The sequence below is a fragment of the Giraffa tippelskirchi genome, chromosome 10, assembly GCF_054371585.1.
Source record: "Giraffa tippelskirchi isolate mGirTip1 chromosome 10, T2T-mGirTip1v1.2.pri, whole genome shotgun sequence".
Lineage (NCBI taxonomy): Eukaryota > Metazoa > Chordata > Mammalia > Artiodactyla > Giraffidae > Giraffa > Giraffa tippelskirchi.
The window spans coordinates 53,490,680-53,510,806 of NC_137284.1; the positions used below are offsets into that span (position 1 = coordinate 53,490,680).

Sequence of the window (20,127 nt, forward strand, 5' to 3'; positions counted from 1 at the left end):
AGGGGTAATGTTGTATTGATTGACTGATAGCAAATGCCACTGTTAATACTTGTTGGTACAAGTTGAGATGGGGGATTTTGTATGTTTGTAAGATGATTGATGGTAGTTGGAGACATAGTTCGCAGTCATTGAAAGATGACAAACTATGTGACTAACCTGAGGAGATTAGGAGAGATTAGGAGACCAACCTGACAACTGAGAGATTTGGCCTCATTGGCTCAGATGTAGAGTGCAGATGTGCATTTATTGTCATTCAAGCACTATTGTAGATCAATAGGAACTGGGTGTTGGTTTAATTCCTTTATTATCAGATGATTTATGAAGCAAAAGTGAGGTCAACCTTGCTCCTCACTCCTCTGGTCTGTAAGCAGTCCTTTGTTCACCTCCAAGGGCAGCCTCTGGCCCTTTGGATTCCAGTGTTGCACCCAATGATTGATGTCCTTTGAGCTGGAGAGCCTGATGGAGCAGTTGTTCTTAGAGCAGGTCCAAGTTCGGCGGTCGATAATCATACACTTAAATCTGCCCCTCCACTACAGCAGCACTTCAGTCATCACCACCAGGATATGCTATACTTGGCTCTCCAGTGCATATTTCTTGCACATTCCTGGAGCACCCGTTGGCTTCAGTGCCAGCTACGGGCGCCTAGGGCAGCAGTGAGGCAGCATGGGCAGTACTCAGTGATTTATGTTTGCATGGTTTTTGAGCTAGTCAGCAAAAAGCTCCCATCCATCTTCCTTCTCCTCCCCAGGAAGTTGGACCACGTTATCATTCTTATTTTGTGGATGAGGAAACTGAGGTGAAGGAGCCTCCCAAAATGAGGAGATTGCAAAAAGACAAAATTCCTTCTGGATGATCTGAAAGTGATATTTGACATCTGATCTTCTAACAGGCAGTGCTGAGCATTTTGATGGCTTGGGAGAAATGGTACTTTATGGAGATATGCACACCAGTGGGAAACACTGCTGCCCACTGTGATGACACCATTTTATTCTCTGAATATATTTTTTTATCTAAGGCTTGGCAAGCTGGTTGACGTAGAAAGACTGATGGGATTTATTTCTTGCTCTGCTTCCTCTTGATCAAGTTGACAACTTTTTTTAAATTTAATTTTTTGCCCGCACTGTGCAGTATGTGGGGTCTTAGCTCCTTGAACACGGATTGACCCCATGCTCCCTACAGGGGAAGCTCAGAGTCTTAACTACTGGACCACCAGGGAGGTCTGTCTGCTTGATCAAGTTAGACAGAGACACGCCCATGGTCACTGCTTATGGAGTTACCAAGGCTCAGTCACCACAGCCGTGGATTGATAACCGACAATACATTCGGAAGAGTGTACAACATGCTAGCTTCCTCCAGGATAGGCTTGCACCAGAATTACTTCCTAGATATAATAAATTTAGGAGCCTCCCACAGTGGAACTGACAGCAAAGGCAAAAACTGTCAACCCACCTCCCCCCACCGTGACGGAAAACTTCACGAGGTTTTCCCAGCAGTGCATTAGGCAGCTCGGTAAGAACTCACGATTGTGCGTGCTTTGAGACTTCACGTCTTCCATTAACCAATTCTAAGACAGAAGACCAGTGTCTTTATTCCCCACGTTGTTGAAGTACTTTACATAGGCTTTAACCCAGTTGCTAAATTGCTTGAATTTGTTAAATGTACAAAAGGGCCTCCTCCCCGTTGATGGAGGAAAAGTAGATGTTTGATTAAGTAGATAGCTAGATGTGCTTTTTTTTTCTCCCCATCTGGATGTGCTAAGGGGGTATGTTTGAAACTCAGCACTCAGTTCATGCCTTTCATAAGGGGAGGAAAGAGGGTATTTAACAAGGTTCATAATGACAGAAAAAGGAATTGACACCACAAAAGAAAAAGAATCATTCTAGCATTTCATGACAGTTCACAGACAGATGTCGTTGGCTAAGTGAGAATCTCGTAGACGTGGGGGTAATATACACCTTATATGCATATGGATTAGTGAAAGCAGACTGTCAAGTCGGTGAGTGTGAGATTGTCAAATATGAGACATAGCTGCAGAAAACCTGGAGAATGACTTAATATTTATTTCTTCTCTTAAAGCCCCAATCCTGTTGTCTTTTCACAGACAAAAGACTGAGTACTTTAAGAACTAAGGCAGGTCAAGGGTAGGATGAAATTAAAGTGTTGGATTGGGGCCTCCCGAGCATACATACCAGGGTTAGTAATTGATTCCCCCTGAAGTTTATTTTTCTTCTTATCCTATGCACACCATTTTCTTTTGTTTCAGTAGACCTTATCTCTTCCAACAGACCCATATCTGATGCCATCTTCCTGCTGTCCATGATGAGAGACTTCTACAATTGCAGTTGATGGGACCCCAGATGGAACAAGTTATCTTTGAAGTCACTTGGAATTAGCTTGACCATGGTGGTCAACCCTGTCAAGGTGATTTTAGGCTCTGGACAAGAAGAGATACTTGAAAGAACCATCACTGGTCTTCTGAGCTTTGGTATAGGTTGGGTAGGTGGAGAGTGTCACCAGCCAGGGACAGTGTGGTTTGGTTGGGTAGGTGGAGAGTGTCACTCATAAGAGTCAGGAGACCTGGCTCTGGCCAGGATTCTCTCTCTAGCCTCAAGTAAGTCATTCAGGTCATCTTCCTAAGTTCTGGCCCCTTCATTCATAAGATCCGAGTGGTTGAAAGATGGTACCTTCAGTTTCCCTTAATGATCCTCCATGACTGATTTAGGTTTGGGAGAGTTTTCCTGTGGGCTTGCATGGACCTGAGAAAAGAGCCTTGGAGAATGGCTCTGCAGGTTCTTGGCCCCTGATCTCTAAGTCTATCCCCCACTTCTGTCTTGCAGTGCCTTCCCAGAAGGTCCTGGGCATTGAGGGCTAACACTGCTAAAAGCAGTCAGAACTTATCATACCCGGAAACAGGCACAAACACAACCACTCTCTCCATCACCTGCTAACCTACACAGACTGAACTCCTTCAGCCAAGCCTGGATGGTGTGACTTCAGGACTGTGTGAGTAGGAGTGAAGAAGTGGACAGTCCTCCTACCTGAAGTGTTATTAAGACAGATGTGTGGTGGAGGGAAAGATCCCCCAGCCTTTGACCTGTGCAGTGCCCTCACAGAGAGGCTGGGTGTTTCTTGCTTGCAGCTGGATTTTCCTGGGAAAGTCCTCCTGAGTAAAAGGAGAGAGGTGCCTGGTAAAGACAGAACTCTTGGGAAAAGCTTCCTCCCGCATAAGCAAGGGGGAGGTTTAAGGAAGATGAGTTAACATCAGACTAAAGTCAGTGTATTGATCTGGGGGAATTCTACACTTGACTGTGAGTTAGGCAGTTAGTAAGTAGGAAATGCTTTGGGGAAAACCCATAACTTCCCCCAAATGCCTGTGTAAATGCCTACAACATGGAAAATTAGCAGGGAGACCCTGAGATCTCAGCACATGCTTTCACTACAACTAGAAATATTGAGCAGAAATTGAAGAGAGGCCTTGGAGATGAGAACTACAACTGCCTGTAGGTTCAAAGGCCCACAGTCATTTGATGCTCAGGAAAGAGATTGTGATGAACGTGTAGAGAACATCTGAGTGGAGCAAACATTCTTTGTAGGAAAGGAGAGTCTGATAAGAATGATAGAAATGTGCAAGAAGGTATGCAAAGTAAATAGATGAAATTGTCTCCAGTGAAATAGGCAAAACAGCCTAAGGAAAATGACCTAGGAGTGGTATTTTGAATTGGAGATGTATCATCCAAAATGATTTCACATTGGGAAAATGGCTTATAGTTATGTGCCAAATATCCTTATCAGAGGTGCCTACTGGTGTATTTATGGGTAAGATGAGCCATGCTTTAAAATACTCCAGCAAAAAAACAATTATAAACAAATAAAAGCAGTTGAGGAATAGAACCAGGTTGGTAATATCTTTGATAATTGTTGATGAGGGTAACGGATATATAGGGATTCATTGTATGATTATTTTCATATATATTTGAAAATTTTGTGATAATATTTCTTAAGAAAGGAAGAAAAATGGTGAGGAAACCACTATTTAAATACAAATGATATTTTGAGATCATATTTGCAATGAATATGGAAAAAGGTCTCTATATCAGTCAGTTCAGTTGCTCAGTAATGTCCAACTCTTTGTGACCCCAGGGACTGCAGGATGCCAGGCTTCCCTTTCCATCACCAACTACTGGAGCTTGCTCAAACTCATGTCCTTTGAGTCAGTGATGCCATCCAACCATCTCATCCTGTGTTGTCCCCTTCTCTTCCTGTCTTCAATGTTTCCTAGCATCAGGGTCTTTTCTAATGAGTCAGTTCTTCTCATCAGGTGGCCAAAGTATTGGAGCTTCAGAGTCAATCCTTCCAATGAATATTCAGGACTGACTTCCTTTAGGACTGATATATATATAGATCTCTATATACATATTGGAGAAGGCAATGGCACCCCACTCCAGTGCTCTTGCCTGGGAAACCCCATGAACGGAGGAGCCTGGTGGGCTACAGCCCACGGGGTCGCTAAGAGTCAGACACGACTGAGCGACTTCACTTTCACTTTTCACTTTCATGCACTGGAGGAGGAAATGGCAACCCACTCCAGTATTCTTGCCTGGAGAATCCCAGGGATGGTGGAGCCTAGTGGGCTGCCGTCTATGGGGTCTCACAGAGTCGGACACGACTGACACGACTTAGCAGCAGTAGCGTCAGCACGTACATATTAATATATACGCTCATATACAAAGAACTGTTACAAATTAATAAAAAAGAGAAAGAAGCTAACTCAATAAGGATGAGCAAACCACATAATTATGCAGCTTACAAAAGAAACAAAAAATGCTATTGAATACAAGAAAAAATTCAGCTTTAGTAGCAATTAAAAATTGAAAATTAAAATAAACTGTAAGATGCGACTTTTCATTTATCACACCTCAAAGATTGTTGTTAAGGGGGTGGAGAGAGTGGGGTTCCTTGGGGGCATTCAGAGAGTGGATTAGCATTGCATTTCAACATAAATCAAAACGTAAAATGTGTTAATTTTACTTTGTAACTTCAGGGAATGCATTCTCAAAAGCTAGGTGTGTGTGTGTGTAAAGTTATGTTGTTCATTCATTAGAATGAAGTTTTTAGAAACAGAAATAATGTTTCTCACAAGATAAATTTTGATATGGCCCCATAAATGACTATTTTTGAGCTGTAAAAGAAGATGATGGAAAAGAATTTTTGAGATTAAAATATATCCACTATGAGTAGTTGAGTGAAAATTCAAGTTGCAAGATAATTTTAAGCATTCCACAGGTATTTCATGTATATATTTACATGGCTTTTTACTAAAATGTTAACATTACGTGTAGGTGAGAAGTTTTTGAGTGACTTATACTTTCTTCTTCATAATTTTCTACATTCTTTAACTGTATTGCAGTGGTATTTATTAGTAATACATAATATTATCAATTAATCTAAATACATGTAAAAAATTTTAGTAAAGAGACCTCATTTGACTAACTTCATAGAATTAAAATGGAGTAAGAAATGGCAACCCACTCCAGTATTCTTGCTTGGAAAATCCCATGGACAGAGGAGCTTGATGGGCTACAGTCCATGGAGTTGCAAAGAGTCAGACATGACTGAGTGATAGAGCATGAGTATAGAATTTAAAAAGTGTTAACAAGAACCTAAGTTGGGTCAAAATTATATGGGAAACTATCATGATAACTGATTCATTTGTAAGGAAAAAATACATGTAATAAGCAAAGATAGTTTTGAAAATCAATTTAAATCTAAGATACCCATGAATCCAAGAGTGTTAGATGCAGGTATTTTGATAGCTTAATCATCAGCTTTATTGGAAAAATGAAAGATAGTTTATTGAACACTGGGAAATAAAGCCCAAAACTATAAAATTTAGGAAGATCCATAAATATGTGTCCAACAGTGTTTATTTTTTCCTTTTTTAAAAAGAAGTATAGTTGATTTATAATATTGTGTCAATTTCTGCTGTACAGCGAAGTGGTTCAGTTATATATAACCATATGTGTATATATATATATATATACATTATTTTTAAAATATTATTTTTCATTATGGTGTATCTTAGAGTAGTCAATATAACTCTCTGTGCTTATGAAGTAGGATCTTGTTGTTTATCCATTCTCTGTATAACAGTTTGCATCTGCTAATCCCAAATATTCACTCCACCCTTCCCCCAACCCTCTTCCCCTGGCAGTCACAAGTTTGTTCTCTCTGTCTGAGTCTGTTTCTGTTTTGTAAATAAATTCATTTGTATCATCTTTTTAGATTCCACATGTAAGTGCTATTATGTGATATTTGTCTTTCTATCTCTGACTTCACTTAGTATGATAATCTCTAGGTCTATCTATGTTGCTGAAAATGGCATTATTTCATTTTTTTATGGCTGATAGTATTCCACTGTATATTTGTACCACTTCTTCTTTATCCATTCATCTATCGATAGATATTAGGTAGCTTCCATGTCTTGGCTATTGTGAATAGTGCTGCTATTGGTGTTCATGTATCTTTTTGAATTAAAGTTTTGTCTGGAGATATGCCCAGACAGTGTTCTCCACAGCAGCCGCATCAGTTTGCGTTGTCACCAACAGTATAGGAGGATTACCTTTCCTCCACACCCTCTCCACCATTTGTTATTTGTATCCTACAGCACTGAGATCACGGCATCCAGTTCCATCACTTCAGAACAAATAGATGGGAAAAAAATGGAAACAGTGACAGACTATTTTTTTGGGCTTCAAAATCATTGCGGATGATGACTGTAGCCATGAAATTAAAAGACGCTTGCTCCTTGGAAGAAAAGCTATAACAATCCTAGACATCGTATTAAAAAGCAGAGACATCACTTTGTCAACAAAGATATGCATAGTCAAAGCTATGGTTTTTCTAGTAGTCATGTATGGATGTGAGAGTTGGACCATAAAGAAGGCTGTGTGTTGAAGAATTGACACTTTTGAATTGTGGTGCTGCAGAAGTCTCATGAGAGTCTGTTGGGAAGCAAGGAGATCAATCCTAAAGGAAATCAACCCTGAATATTCATTGGAAGGACTGATGCTGAAGCTGAAACTCCAGTACTTTGGCCACTTGATGTGAAGAACCAATTCATTGGAAAAGACCCCGTTGCTGGGAAAGATTGAAGGCAGGAGGAGAAGGGGAGCAGCAGAGGATGAGATGGTTGGATGGCATCATTGACTCAATGGGCATGAGTCTGAGCAAACTCTGGGAGATAGTGAAGGACAGAAAAGCCTGTCATGCTGCAGTCCATGCAGTCACAAGAGTCAGACATGACAGAGCTACTGAACAAATCACACATCTTGATCTCCAAGATTTAACAGACACCTGTAGAGGCCAAATTAACTGTGAAAAGTAGACATACTTTTCAAATCACTGTAACAAATAATATACCCTTTTAGAACATGGGATGAAGGTAAGAAACATTTGAAATGTTACAACTCTCCCATGGAAAGAAGCTTAAAACTCAGAAAAGTTCTATTTTTACACAGCAGAAGCACTAGTTTCTGCCATAAGATTTACTAATGAAAGAAACTTAAATGATGCTTTTGCAGCAATTGCCCTTTTTACTGTGGTAAAGCATAGCATCACATAACATTTACATTCAGTGGTGAATGCTCCCATTCACCACTCCTGCAACCCCTGGCAACTGCTAATCTACTTCTATCTCCATTGATTTGTCTATTGTCGACATTTTCTATAAATTGAATCATATAATATGTGGTCTTTTGTGTCTGGTTTCTTTCACTTAGACAATTGTTGAGAACAGTGTTCATCTATGTTGTAGCATGTATCTATATTTCACTCCTTTTTATAGCTGAGCGACATCCCACTGTATGGTATTTTGCTTATCCATTCATCTGCTGGTAAACATTTGGGTTGTTTGTACCTTTTGGCTAGTATGAGTAGAACTGCTGCGAACATTTGTGTACAAGATTTTGTTTGAACACCTGTTTTGAATTCTTCAGGTACAGACAGGAGTGGAATTGCTGGGATATAGTGTAATTCTATGTTTAACTTATTGAGGAGCTGTTAAACTATTTTCCATAGTTGCTGTACCATTTAAAATTCCTACCAACAATGTATAAGTGTTCCATTTTCTCCACATCCTCACTGATGCTCACGAATTTCCATTTGGGGGATTGTATCTATTTTATTGGTTGTGAAATGATATCTCATTGTGGTTTTAATTCACATTTCCCTGATGACTAAGGACATTGAGCATCTTTTCATATGTTTGTTGGACATTTGTATATCTTTTTTGGAGAAAAGTCTATTCAAAGCCTTCATTCATTTTTTAAAGTTGAATTGTGTGTCTTTTATTCTTTACGTATATATATATATGTGTGTGTGTTCTTTATATATTCTGAACATTTAGGATATTTTGAATATATACCTATCCATATTTTCTAGTATCCAGCATCATATTGGATGCACAATTTGCAAGCATTTTGGGCCATTCTGTGGGTTGTCTTTTCACTCTCTGGATAGTGTTCTGATTTATTGTTCTTTAAAATTTTGATGAAGTCCAACTTATGTATTTTTCTTTCATTGATATCAAATATCATTGCATTTTGAGATATTCAGATTTATCCATAAGAGGAACCCTGATGTGTTTTATCATCCATGATTATTTTCTTAAATGTATTTTCTTACCTGGAACAATTTGTATTAAAATGTCTGTTTCCATTTTTGTTGTTGTTGTTTAAAAAGTGCACATTCTTCATCTAGTTTGTGAAAATAAAACCTTAGTGTAAAGTTCAGAAGTTGGAAGCTTTTCATGGGTTTTACTTGTTCTATTTTTAAAAAAACCTATGACCTAAAAGCTAAAGCTTTCTATATTACAAAGGTGAGATGTATGCTATGATTGGAAGGAAAGCAACTGAAAAGTACTTTTGAAAGTAAAACGTGATTTTAGTCAGTGCAGTTGGGTACAATGGCTTCTGTTTTCTTATACTTAAGAACTTAGAAGCAGCTATGTATGGAACCATTACTTATTCATTGAAGAAAAATATAAATATTGTCTCCAACTTTAAAAAGGTATTCTAAAAATGATAATGTGATTAACAATATCAATTCATGGACTCTAAAAATAGTAATCATCTATGTTACTGGTGACGAATCCAATACTTGAGCTCATTTTGGTTTTAGTTTTATAAAATGGGGATGAAATTTTAGTTTTGCAGAAAATTGATCACAAATAAAAGCTAACAAGGGAGCATTACAGTAATTCCATGCAAAAACATCCTTACGGAATTTCTTCTCAGAAATTTCATTAGAATAAAAAGTGAAGAAGTACAGACACATCATTGCAGAAGAGACACAGATGGCAAACAAGCATATATACAGGTATTCAATATAATATGTCATTATGTATTTGCAGATTGAAACAACAGTGTGATACCCCTACAGATCTATTTAAATGACCACAATCTGAAACACTGACTACACTAAGTGTTGGCAAGGATGTGGGGCAAGAAGAAAACGCATCCACTGCTGGTGCAGATGCAGGTGGTGCAGCCACTGTGGAAAACAGTCTTCAAGTTTCTTACAGACCTAAACGTTCTCTTACCATATGATCTAGCCATTGTGCTCTTTAACCAAATGAGTTGAAATCTTAGGTCCACACAAAAACCTGCACGTGTGTGTGTATAGCAATTTTATCCATAGTTGGCAAAACTTGGAAGCAACCAAAGTGTCCCTTGATAAAGAAGTGTTTAAATAAACTGTAGTCCATTCAGACATTGATATTATTCAGCACTAGAAAGGAATAAGTTATCAAGCCATGTAAAGACATGGAAGAATTTTAAATGTATGTTATTACTAAGTGAAAGAAGCCAATTTGAAAAGGCTACTGTATGCTTCCCTGTATGATCTTCTGGAAAAGGTAAAAATATGGACACAGTAAAAAAAAAAAAAAAAAAAATCAGTGGTTACCAAGGGTTAGAGGGCAGGGAGAAATAAACAGGACACAGAGAACTTTAGGGCAGTGAAACTACTCTTTAAAACATGTAATGGTGGATACATGTCATAATACATTCATCAAAATCCATAAAATGTACAATACCAAGAGTGAACCCTAATATAAACTGCAGACTGGGTGATAATGATGTGTCAGCATAGGTTCATAGATTGTAATAAATGTACCATCTGGTGGAGATGTTGATAGGGAGGCTGTGACCACATGCAGGCAGGAAGGATAAGGGCATCTTGATACCTTCTGCTCAACTCTTCTGTGAACTTAAAACTGCTTTAAAAATAAGATCTGGGCGGGGGAGAGAGGGATAAATTAGCAGTTTGGAACTAACAGATACACACTTCTATATATAAAATAGATAAACAATTAAGACCTACTGTATAGCACAGGGAACTGTGTTCAATATCTTTTAGTGACATGCAATAGAGGAAAACAATAGAATAGGAAAGACTAGAGATCTCTTCAAGAAAATTAGAGATACCAAGGGAGCATTTCATGCAAAGATGGGCTTAATAAAGGACAGAAATGGTATTGACCTAACAGAAGCAGAAGATATTAAGAAGAGGTGGCAAGAATACACAGAACTATACAAAAAAGTCTTCACAACCCAGATAATCACGGTGGTACGATCACCAACCTAGAGCCAGACATCCTGGAATGCGAAGCCAAGTGGACCTTATGAACAAAGCTAGTGAAGGTGATGGGATTCCAGTTGAGCTATTTCAAATCCTAAAAGATGATGCTGTGAAAGTGCTGCACTCAATATGGTAGCAAATTTGGAAAACTCAGCAGTGGCCACAGGACTGGAAAATGTCACCTTTCATTCCAATCCCTAAGAAAGGCAATGCCAAAGAATGTTCAAACTACTGCACAATTGCACTCATCTTACACGCTAGTAAAGTAATGCTCAAAATTCTCCAAGCCAGGCTTCAACAATAAGTGAACCATGAACTTCCAGATGTTCAATCTGGATTTAGAAAAGGCAGAGGAACCAGAGATCAAATTGTCAACATCTGCTGGATCATCGAAAAAGCAAGGGAGTTCTAGAAAAACATCTATTTCTGCTTTATTGACTATGCCAAAGCCTTTGACTGTGTGGATCACAATAAACTGTGGAAAGTTCTGAAAGAGATAGGAATACCAGACCATCTGACCTGCCTCTTGAGAAACCTGTATGCAGCTCAGGAAGCAACAGTTAGAACTGAACATGGAACAACAAACTGGTTCCAAATAGGAAAAGGAGTACGTCAAGGCTGTATATTGTCACCCTGCTTATTTAACTTCTCTGCAGAGTACATCATGAGAAATGCTGGCCTGGATGAAGCACAAGCTGGAATCAAGATTGCTGGGAGAAATATCAATAACCTCAGATATGCAGATGACACCACCGTTATGGCAGAAAGTGAAGAAGAATTAAAGAGCCTCTTGATGAAAGTAAAAGAGGAGAGTGAAAAAGTTGGCTTAAAGCTCAACATTCAGAAAACTAAGATCATGGCATCCAGTCCTATCACTTCATGGAATATAGATGGGGCAACAGTGGAAACAGTGGCTGACTTTATTTTTCTGGGCTCCAAAATCACTTCTGATGGTGACTGCAGCCATGAAATTAAAAGATGCTTACTCCTTGGAAGGAAAGTTATGACCAACATAGACAGCATATTAAAAAGCAGAGACGTTACTTTGCCAACAAAGGTCTGTCTCGTCAAGGCTATGGTTCTTCCAGTAGTCGTGTACGGATGTGAAAGTTGGACTATAAAGAAAGCGGAGCACTGAATTGATACTTTTGAACTATGGTGTTGGAGAAGACTCTTGAGAATCCCTTGGACTGCAAGGAGATCTAACCGGTTCATCGTAAAGAAGATCAGTTCTGAGTATTCATTGGAAGGACTGATGTTGAAGCTGAAACTCCAATACTTTGGCCACTTAATGCAAACAGCTGACTCATTTGAAAGACCCTGATGCTGGGAGTGATTGAAGGCAGGAGGAGAAGGGGATGACAGAAGATGAGATGGTTGGATGGCATCACTGACTCAATGGACATGAGTTTGGGTAAACTCCAGCAGTTCATTATGGACAGGGAGGCCTGGCATGCTGCAGTCCATGCGGTCACAAAGAGTCTGAGCGACTGAACTGAACTGACTGAATGGAAAAGAATTTGGAAAAGAATATATATATATATATATATATATATATATATATATTCTTTTCAGAATAAGTTTTCTGTACACCTGAAACTAACACAACATGATAAATCAACTGTAATTTAATAAAAAATAAACTTTATTTCAAAGAAACCTGTAAATGGTGGATTATTTAGAATGCCACATGTAGATTGTTGTGAAAGTTAGATCTCAAGACTTATGGAGTTAGAATTCCCAGGGTAGGTGACAAAATGGCATATCATCAGTTCTGGCTCCCTACCCTCAAATTAAACCTGATGCAACTCCAGAAGTTAAGAAAACCGAGGGCTGGGGAAGGGGGAGATTTTGGTTGTATCAATAGTTTGGGGAAGAGGAGGGTCAGAGTTTATACAGAGATGACAGACACGCAGAAAAATTTTTGATTTCTCCTTTTGCCTTCTGTCCACAAAGCCTGGGAACACTTTCTGCTTCTTTTTTGGACTTCATAAATCTTCAATAAACATCCAGACCACTGATGCCAGCATCTGCTAAGTGATATCAGGGTAGAGAAAAGCCTGACTGAAGTGAGATATTGGGGAAAAAAATGGTGGGAGGCATTCAGCTCCCTATCCCTCTGATTCTAAACCCCCCAAACCAGAAATTATCTACAAGGACAGCCTCTCCAGGACAGCCACCCCCTGGGGAAGTATAGTCCTAACAAAGTAAAGAATGTCTGGGAAGGAAGCAAGTGCATCTCTCCTCCAAGGTTCCAGAGCTGTTGTTTCCTTAGATACAGTGCCTGGACAGAGCTTATTAATTCCTTTAAGTCTATCAAAGTCATTTGCTAGTCTCCATAGCAGATGGGTGTTGGGATCTGTCTCTCCTGGCTCTCACCCACACAGGGTGGGCACATATCTTTATTTCAACCGTAAGCCCCTCCTCTTTCAGGACATAATTAACTGGACCAGGGTTTGTCTCCTAACCCAAAATGAGCCACTTTAATTTTCATCTCCAGAAATTTGAAATTGTTACCTGCCATGCTGACTGATACCCAAGAAAGATTGTGAGACTGAGGTTGGGGTAGTTCTGTTTGGTTGTGCACATAGATGTCTCAACAGGGAAATGCATTTTGCAAAGTCATGGGAATAGGGGGCACTCAGGGAGGAAGAGGAAAGACACAGTGAGACCTGGTGAGGAGGAGAGAGCAGCCAAGGTACTGCTGAGGTCTGGGTTCACCTGGGGCTTCCTTGTTCCTCGTTCTAACTTCTGATAAGTCCCAGGGTCTTCTTTGGGCTTGGGTAACACAAGATATCCCTTATTCCTTATGAGGAAAAAAACAAAGAAAGAAAAGAAAATGAGAACACAGTTTTTACTTAAAACAGCTTGAGTGGGTCTCTTTTTACTTTTTTTTTTTAATTTATTCAATTGAAGGACAATTGCCTTACACCATTGCATTGTTGTCCAGTCACTCAGTCGTATCCAACTCTTTGTAACCCCATGGACTGCAGAACGCCAGGCTTCCCTGTCCTTCACTATCTCCCAGAGCTTGCTCAAACTTATGTCCATTGAGCTGCTGATGCCATCCAACCATCTTATCCTCTGTTGTCCCCTTCTCCTCCTGACTTCAATCTTTCCCAGCACCAGGGTCTTTTCTAATGAGTTGGCATCAGGTGGCCAAAGTATTGGAGCTTCAGCATCAGTCCTTCCAATGAATATTCAGGACTGATTTCCTTTAGGATTGACTGGTTGGATATCCTTGCAGCCCAAGGGACTCTCAAGAGTCTTCTCCAACACCACAGTTCAAAAGCATCAATTCTTCGGTACTCAGCCTTCTTTATGGTCCAACTCTCACATCCATACATGGCTACTGGAAGAACCATAGCCTTGACTAGACGGAACTTTGTCAGCAAAGTAATGTCTCTGCTCTGTAATACGTTGTCTAGGTTTGTCATACCTTTTCTTCCAAGGAGCAAGAAACAGTATTGCATTGGTTTTCTACCAAACATCAACATGAATCAGCCATAGGTTTACCCATGTCCCCTCCTTTAGTGAGTCTCTGTTACTTGCAATCTGAAGAACTTGACTTAATGTCCTGAGAGAGAATCTCAAAGTGTGAATTATTCTCACGATTGCTGACCTTGAACAGTTGAGTTTCTTTAGACAGTCCTCTAAAAGAAAATTATTATGACTGCAATGACAGGTGAATGGAATCTTTAAGTCATGATGCTAGGATATTACAAGAGCATCTGGAGATAAGGAGGAACTGTGTGAGAGCAGACTGGATCACCCCCAAGGAAATGGTCATAAGTGTCAGACAGAGAGGAACGAGCTGTCTGGGGAAAACAGGGGTGTCTCCATCCTGCAGATTTCCAGAACTGAGAGAGCAGTTGCTTGTCAGGGACAGCTGGGAGCACCCTCAGTTGCTCTTCCTCCTCAGCCTCTGGAGTCTGCCCTCCACTCTTGTTTTGTGGCCATACTGCTGCTGAGGGCTGAGGTCTGTGTCGCAGCAGCTGGTCTGGCTGGCTCTGTGGGTAGAGTGTCCTCTTCTGAGATCCATCTTCATCACAGGTTTTATGAGCCCATCTGTGAAGTTCCCTCACCTCGCAGTCCTGTGGATTCTGATTTTCTCGTCTACTCATCAGAAATACCATGAAGGTGGTGGGAGAAATGACTGGTTCGGAAAAAAAAAAAAAAAAAACACAGTGAAACCAAATAGGAAGTTGGAAAAAAGTGAAATTTTACTATGCATTTTCTTGCTCTTCGCTTGTCTCTCTTTTTCTGGCCAAGATTCATCCCGAGAGACTATTTTTATTCTCTTCCTGACCCAGCGAAACCTCATGGTTCTGCAAATCTTACCACATTTAGATCCCATTTGTGTTTTCTCTGTACCCTCTTATTTCTGGGAAGAAGAGAAAATCCAAAGGCAAGCGTTGCCTTGCTGTGTGGGCCTTGGTCTCTTGGAGGAGGGCGGGTGGGGCCTCAAGCTGCCCTGTCCGGGAGGAAACCAAAGGAAGCCTGATCCGTTTCAGAATCTCTCTGCTCTTTGCGGCCCTGCCTTTGGGACTTCAGAGTTGGGTGAGTCCTAAGTGTGCCTCCTCCCTGTGCCTTCAAGCTGTTTTCGAGCCACCCCTCACGCAGACAGACACTGGCTGGTGTCCTCGGAAGGAACAAGCCAGCAGTGGCACCCGCCCCATGGGTTCAAGACAGAATTTCTCCCACGCAGAGTTTTCCCACACTCAGCAGCAAGGCAAGGAGCAACCAAGAGGCACGAAAGGCCTGCGGAAATCACAAGACGTGCTCACAGCTGTCAGGGGAGGCAGCTGCAGGCTTACCACTCAGGGCTTCCCACATCAGGAATATCCCTAACAGTGACATGAGGAGCAGAGGGTTTTTAGATGGGCTTGAGAGGAAGGCGGGAAGAAAGGACTACTCTCAGGTGAATAATTCTCTTGTATTGACTTCATAACTATGGTATCTGTTGAATCTCTCTCTCTCTAGCATCATCAAAGCAGAACATGCTGCCTTGTCTGAACTGAGCGAGACCTGAAGTCTATTTCTGGTCCTGCCAACTGACTCCTGGGTGACCTCAGTCACTTCCTCTCACAGTCTCAGAGTTCCCCTCTCTGAAAAGGACTTAAGAATATTCTTACAACTACATTGAGGTGCCCCCTCAGCCAACATAGAATATGCCAATAATCACAGCCTTTCATTGCTATACCCTCTGAGTCCACATGGATTGGATTTACCTGGGAGCAGGTAAAGTACAGGGAGAATATTCCCCTGGCATTTTCACCCTGGTAAAGATGCATCAAAAGGCAGTGTTTTCCTCTTGTCACTTGCCCTGGTTTCACAAATGTCTATATATGAGCTCTCTGGTTCCATCCAAAACTGGTGATAGAAGATCCTGGGAGAGAAGAAAATCTTAGAAGTGAACTTCAGCTTCAGAAAAAAACATGACGCAGATGACCTCTAAAGCCTTGGTCCTGGCTCTGCTGGGCTCCAGCTACAACACTAGCATGTAAAGAAGAGGCAGGGGGATGACGTTGACGCGTTTCAGGTCCTAACGTTTCCTGAATTGAGGTAAAAATATTTATTAACTTTATGTGTTAAGTGTGCATATTAAAACTTCTATGATGACCACAAAAAGAAAAAGCAAAAACAGGAATAAGGTATGTAACTGTCAAACTGTTAGTAAAGAAAAAACACTGAATTCAAAAGGAAACAAGAAAATAGTAAAGAAAAAATAAAAAAATGATAGAAATAAATCAGAATATATCATTACTTAAAATAAATTTTAGTTGGCTAAATTTTGTAGTTGAGATTAAACTAGATTTTGAGGGTGGACTTTAAAAATAAACCACACTATAGGCTTTTAACAACAGACATAAGACAGAGATTTCAGAAGGATTGAAATGAAACTATGGGAAAAGATACAGTAGCCAAAATAGAGATCAAAACAAACAAACAAATAAGCAAGAGCAGCTATATTCCTATCAAACAAAAGAGACTCTAAGGTAAAGGGAATTATGAGAGAATAAGAGTTTCTATATCGTTGTCAGAAAAGTATAATAATTCTCAACTTGTAAACTGAGAAATAACCTCATAATATAGAAATACAACTGCACATACGGGCTAAAATAGATAAATAGATGTCTTTACTATCATAGCTTTAAACAAGTAAAGTGGTGTACTATGTTCATGGATTGAATAACTCAATATTTTAAAGATGTCAATTTTCCAGATTGATTGAGGAGGTCAATTCAGTCCCAACCAAATCTCTATCTTTTTAAAGAATTAAAAAAGAAGAGTCTAAGATTTATGTGAAAGGGATTCAAAAGTTAAGAGTAGCTAAGAAAATCCTGATCCAAACTCTGGGACCATTTTCTTGACCAGTTAACAAGAATTATTAGGAATAACCTAGTGACTAATATGGGGAGAAGGCAATGGCACCCCACTCCAGTACTCTTGCCTGGAAAATCCCATGGATGGAGGAGCCTGGTACGCTGCAGTCCATGGGGTCGCTAAGAGTCAGACAGGACTGAGCAGCTTCACTTTCACTTTTCCTTTCATGCATTGGAGAAGGAAATAGCAACCCACTCCAGTGTTCTTGCCTGGAGAACCCCAGGGACGGGGGAGCCTGGTGGGCTGCCGTCTATGGGGATCACACAGAGTCGGACATGAGTGAAGCAACTTAACAGCAGCAACAGTGACTAATATGATGTGGTCTTAGTACACTGATACAAATGGATCAATGGAACAGAATAGAGAGTATAGAAATAGACTCATACATATGGGGAAACAGTTTATAATGGAGCTAAAATTGCAAATGATGGAGAAGGAAAAATTTTTCAGTAAGTCATAATTAGAGAATAATTTGTTGTCTACAGCAAGAATAAGGAAAAAAAGAAAGTTAACACTTTCCTCAATCCATTCTTTTAAAATCTAACTGTGTGTGTGTGAGTGAGTGATATGTCACTTTAGTTGTGTCTGATTCTAAGCAGCCCTATGGACTGTAGCCCCCCAGACCCTTCTGTCCATGGGGATTCTCTAGGCAAGAATACTGGAGTGGGAATATCCTCTTACAGGGGATCTTCCCAACATCTCTCATGTCTCCTGCACTGGCAGGCAGGTTCTTTACCATTAGTGCCACGTGGGAAGCCCCAAATCAAACCATTAGAAACCAAATTGTGAAGTATATTGAAACCTTTATTTCAGAAGACAATATAGAAAAATCTCTTTGTAATCTTAAGGTAAGGAGGTTTTGACACAAAAAGCACATTTCAAAAAGGAAAATATTTAAAACCTCTATAAAAAGAGTAAAAAGACAAGCTCCAAACTGAGAGATTCTCTCACAGGTACATATAAATACATATCATAATTATTTCCAGAAGATATAAAGATGGCTTACTACTCATTTTCAAAATATATAAATAAAACCAGATTTTTAAAGTTGATAATAAAACAATAGCAAAATGACAAAAGGCTTGAATAGGTACTTATAAAAGAGAACATAAATGACTGAATACATGAAAAGATGTTCAACCTCACTAGTAATTAGGTAAATGCAAATTAAAATCATATTACCAGATTGGAAAATTAAAATATTCAAGAATATAAAGAATAGTGTCACTCTTTGTAAAAACAAAACTATAAGAAACAAGAATGTCCACTGGCTAATGAATATTTTTAAAAACTGTGGCATATGCTTATGAGGGGGTACTACATAGCAGTTAAAATGAAACAACTATACATTACACGTCGATGTGAAAGAATGTCATGAACTTATTCTTTAATGTAAAAAAGCAAGTCAAAAAGAATATAAAAGGTATGTTTCTAGTCCTTTAAAGTCCAAAGACATAAAACTTAAATATATTATTTACAGATTTGAGAAACAAGAATAATTTTCCAAAGAACATCAGGACCATAGGAGGTGAGATGAGGAGGGAGCCCCTCAAAGTAATGATGTAGTTGGTTTTTCTAACTTGTCAAGTGAGTTCAGGACCTTAGTTGGCTATTCATTATACTTTATGTATATTTATAATTTTGTGTCTACTCAGTACTTAAAGAAAAATTGAAAGTGTTGTGAATAATTCCCAACTTCTAACATTCAGTTGTACTCCATTCTTTTTTAAAATGCATAATATTAGTAGTCTATAATATGGACACATCATTTTTGACTTATTCATTTCCCTACTGATGTACGTTGAAGGATTTTGTTCCCCAAGTTTTGACAGTTCTCATATAACAAAATCTAAAAAGGGATTCTTAAAATTGATATCTTTTTTCCAGAAAAGGAAGTGTCTTTGTTTAACAAAACAAATACACCCATGCTTTCTAACTCCTTCACATGGAAGACTTGATGCCTTGGACCTTGGAGAATTAGAGAGAGAGATTCCAGAGATGGTGAGGAAGTGGAGAAGGGACTGAGTCTCCCTGTGAGGCTGAGGTGACCCTAGCTGAATCACAGCCTCTAATCCTGGTCTGCTATCAAGACATCAAATAATTTCTGCCTCCTTTCATTCGGTGAGAGTGAGCATGATCGTTCATTTTACTAAAACTTCTTCAACCCATTTGCTACCCAAATGCAAATTTATTTCACATGAAATTCTCTTATCTGCAAATTTAGTAGGTTTCTTTTTCTCCAAAAGCTTCAGGAATGACATTTTCAGAATGAGTGTTGAGGATAATTAGAAAATGCAAGAAACAGGAGTTGGATCTATAAAGAAATGAACAGAAGGTACAGAAGGTGTCAAGTTATCTTTGGGTCAGTCTTTGAAAGGAATCCATGGCCAGCCAATCCTAGGCATACAATGGCCCTCCTGCCCCTATGATGCTTCAGGAACATTTGTTGATCATTTACTTTGTTGACCATCTGAAAGGGAAAGAATAATTTATTCAATTTAGAACTGTTAATAAATGAGTTCCTTTACTATAGATAACTCAGTTATTTCTTTAATAGGTTGTTGAAAAGATGACCCAAGATGCCATTTAAATAAAGATGTTACAGTATGTAATGGGTCACAGAAACCAAGAACACAATATCCAGGTAATTAAATAACAGTTAGGAATCAGATTTCCATTAGCCATGCCTGGAATTGGAGCATACTACTTTACTGCTTTCTATCAAGAAGACCTCTAAAATCCCAATTTAAAATGGATACATTTCAAGCTTGTGAATTAGACTGGGTATCTGAGTAAGAGAATAAATTGGGCCAGAGACTTAGCCATTGTGCTCCTGTGCAAACCTGATTGCTCCTGCGAGGTTATTAAAAATTCTGGGCTAATGTTCTGGAAAGAATGAATTTGCTATTATAGCAATCTTCCTGCATCATGGTACCTCTGCTGTTAAAGCACAATCTCTAAATTTAGCATGTGCTTTAGGAAGGACATTAATTGAATTAAGAAGTATTTATTAGAGAGAAATAAATAGCTTTTAGCCAATTAATGAGATCAATTAGCACAGCCAAGAGAGGATGAGGAAGGTTTGCCCCGAGGTGTTGGGTT

General features: G+C 39.3%; 2 long non-coding RNA genes across 2 annotated transcripts in view; one reads left to right on the forward strand and one right to left on the reverse strand.

Moving 5' to 3' along the window:
• Positions 1-1,827: 1,827 nt before the first annotated feature.
• On the forward strand, positions 1,828-8,789 carry LOC145523759 (uncharacterized). Its single transcript, XR_014066878.1, has 2 exons — positions 1,828-2,421; positions 6,665-8,789. It is a non-coding gene; the product is annotated as an uncharacterized LOC145523759 (long non-coding RNA).
• A 10,404-nt stretch (positions 8,790-19,193) lies between these two features.
• The window catches only part of LOC145523761 (uncharacterized), a 49,556-nt gene continuing 48,622 nt past the window's right edge, over positions 19,194-20,127 (reverse strand). The window contains exon 8 of the long non-coding RNA XR_014066880.1: positions 19,194-19,495. This is a non-coding gene — a long non-coding RNA (uncharacterized LOC145523761). The remainder of the gene's footprint in view (positions 19,496-20,127) is intronic.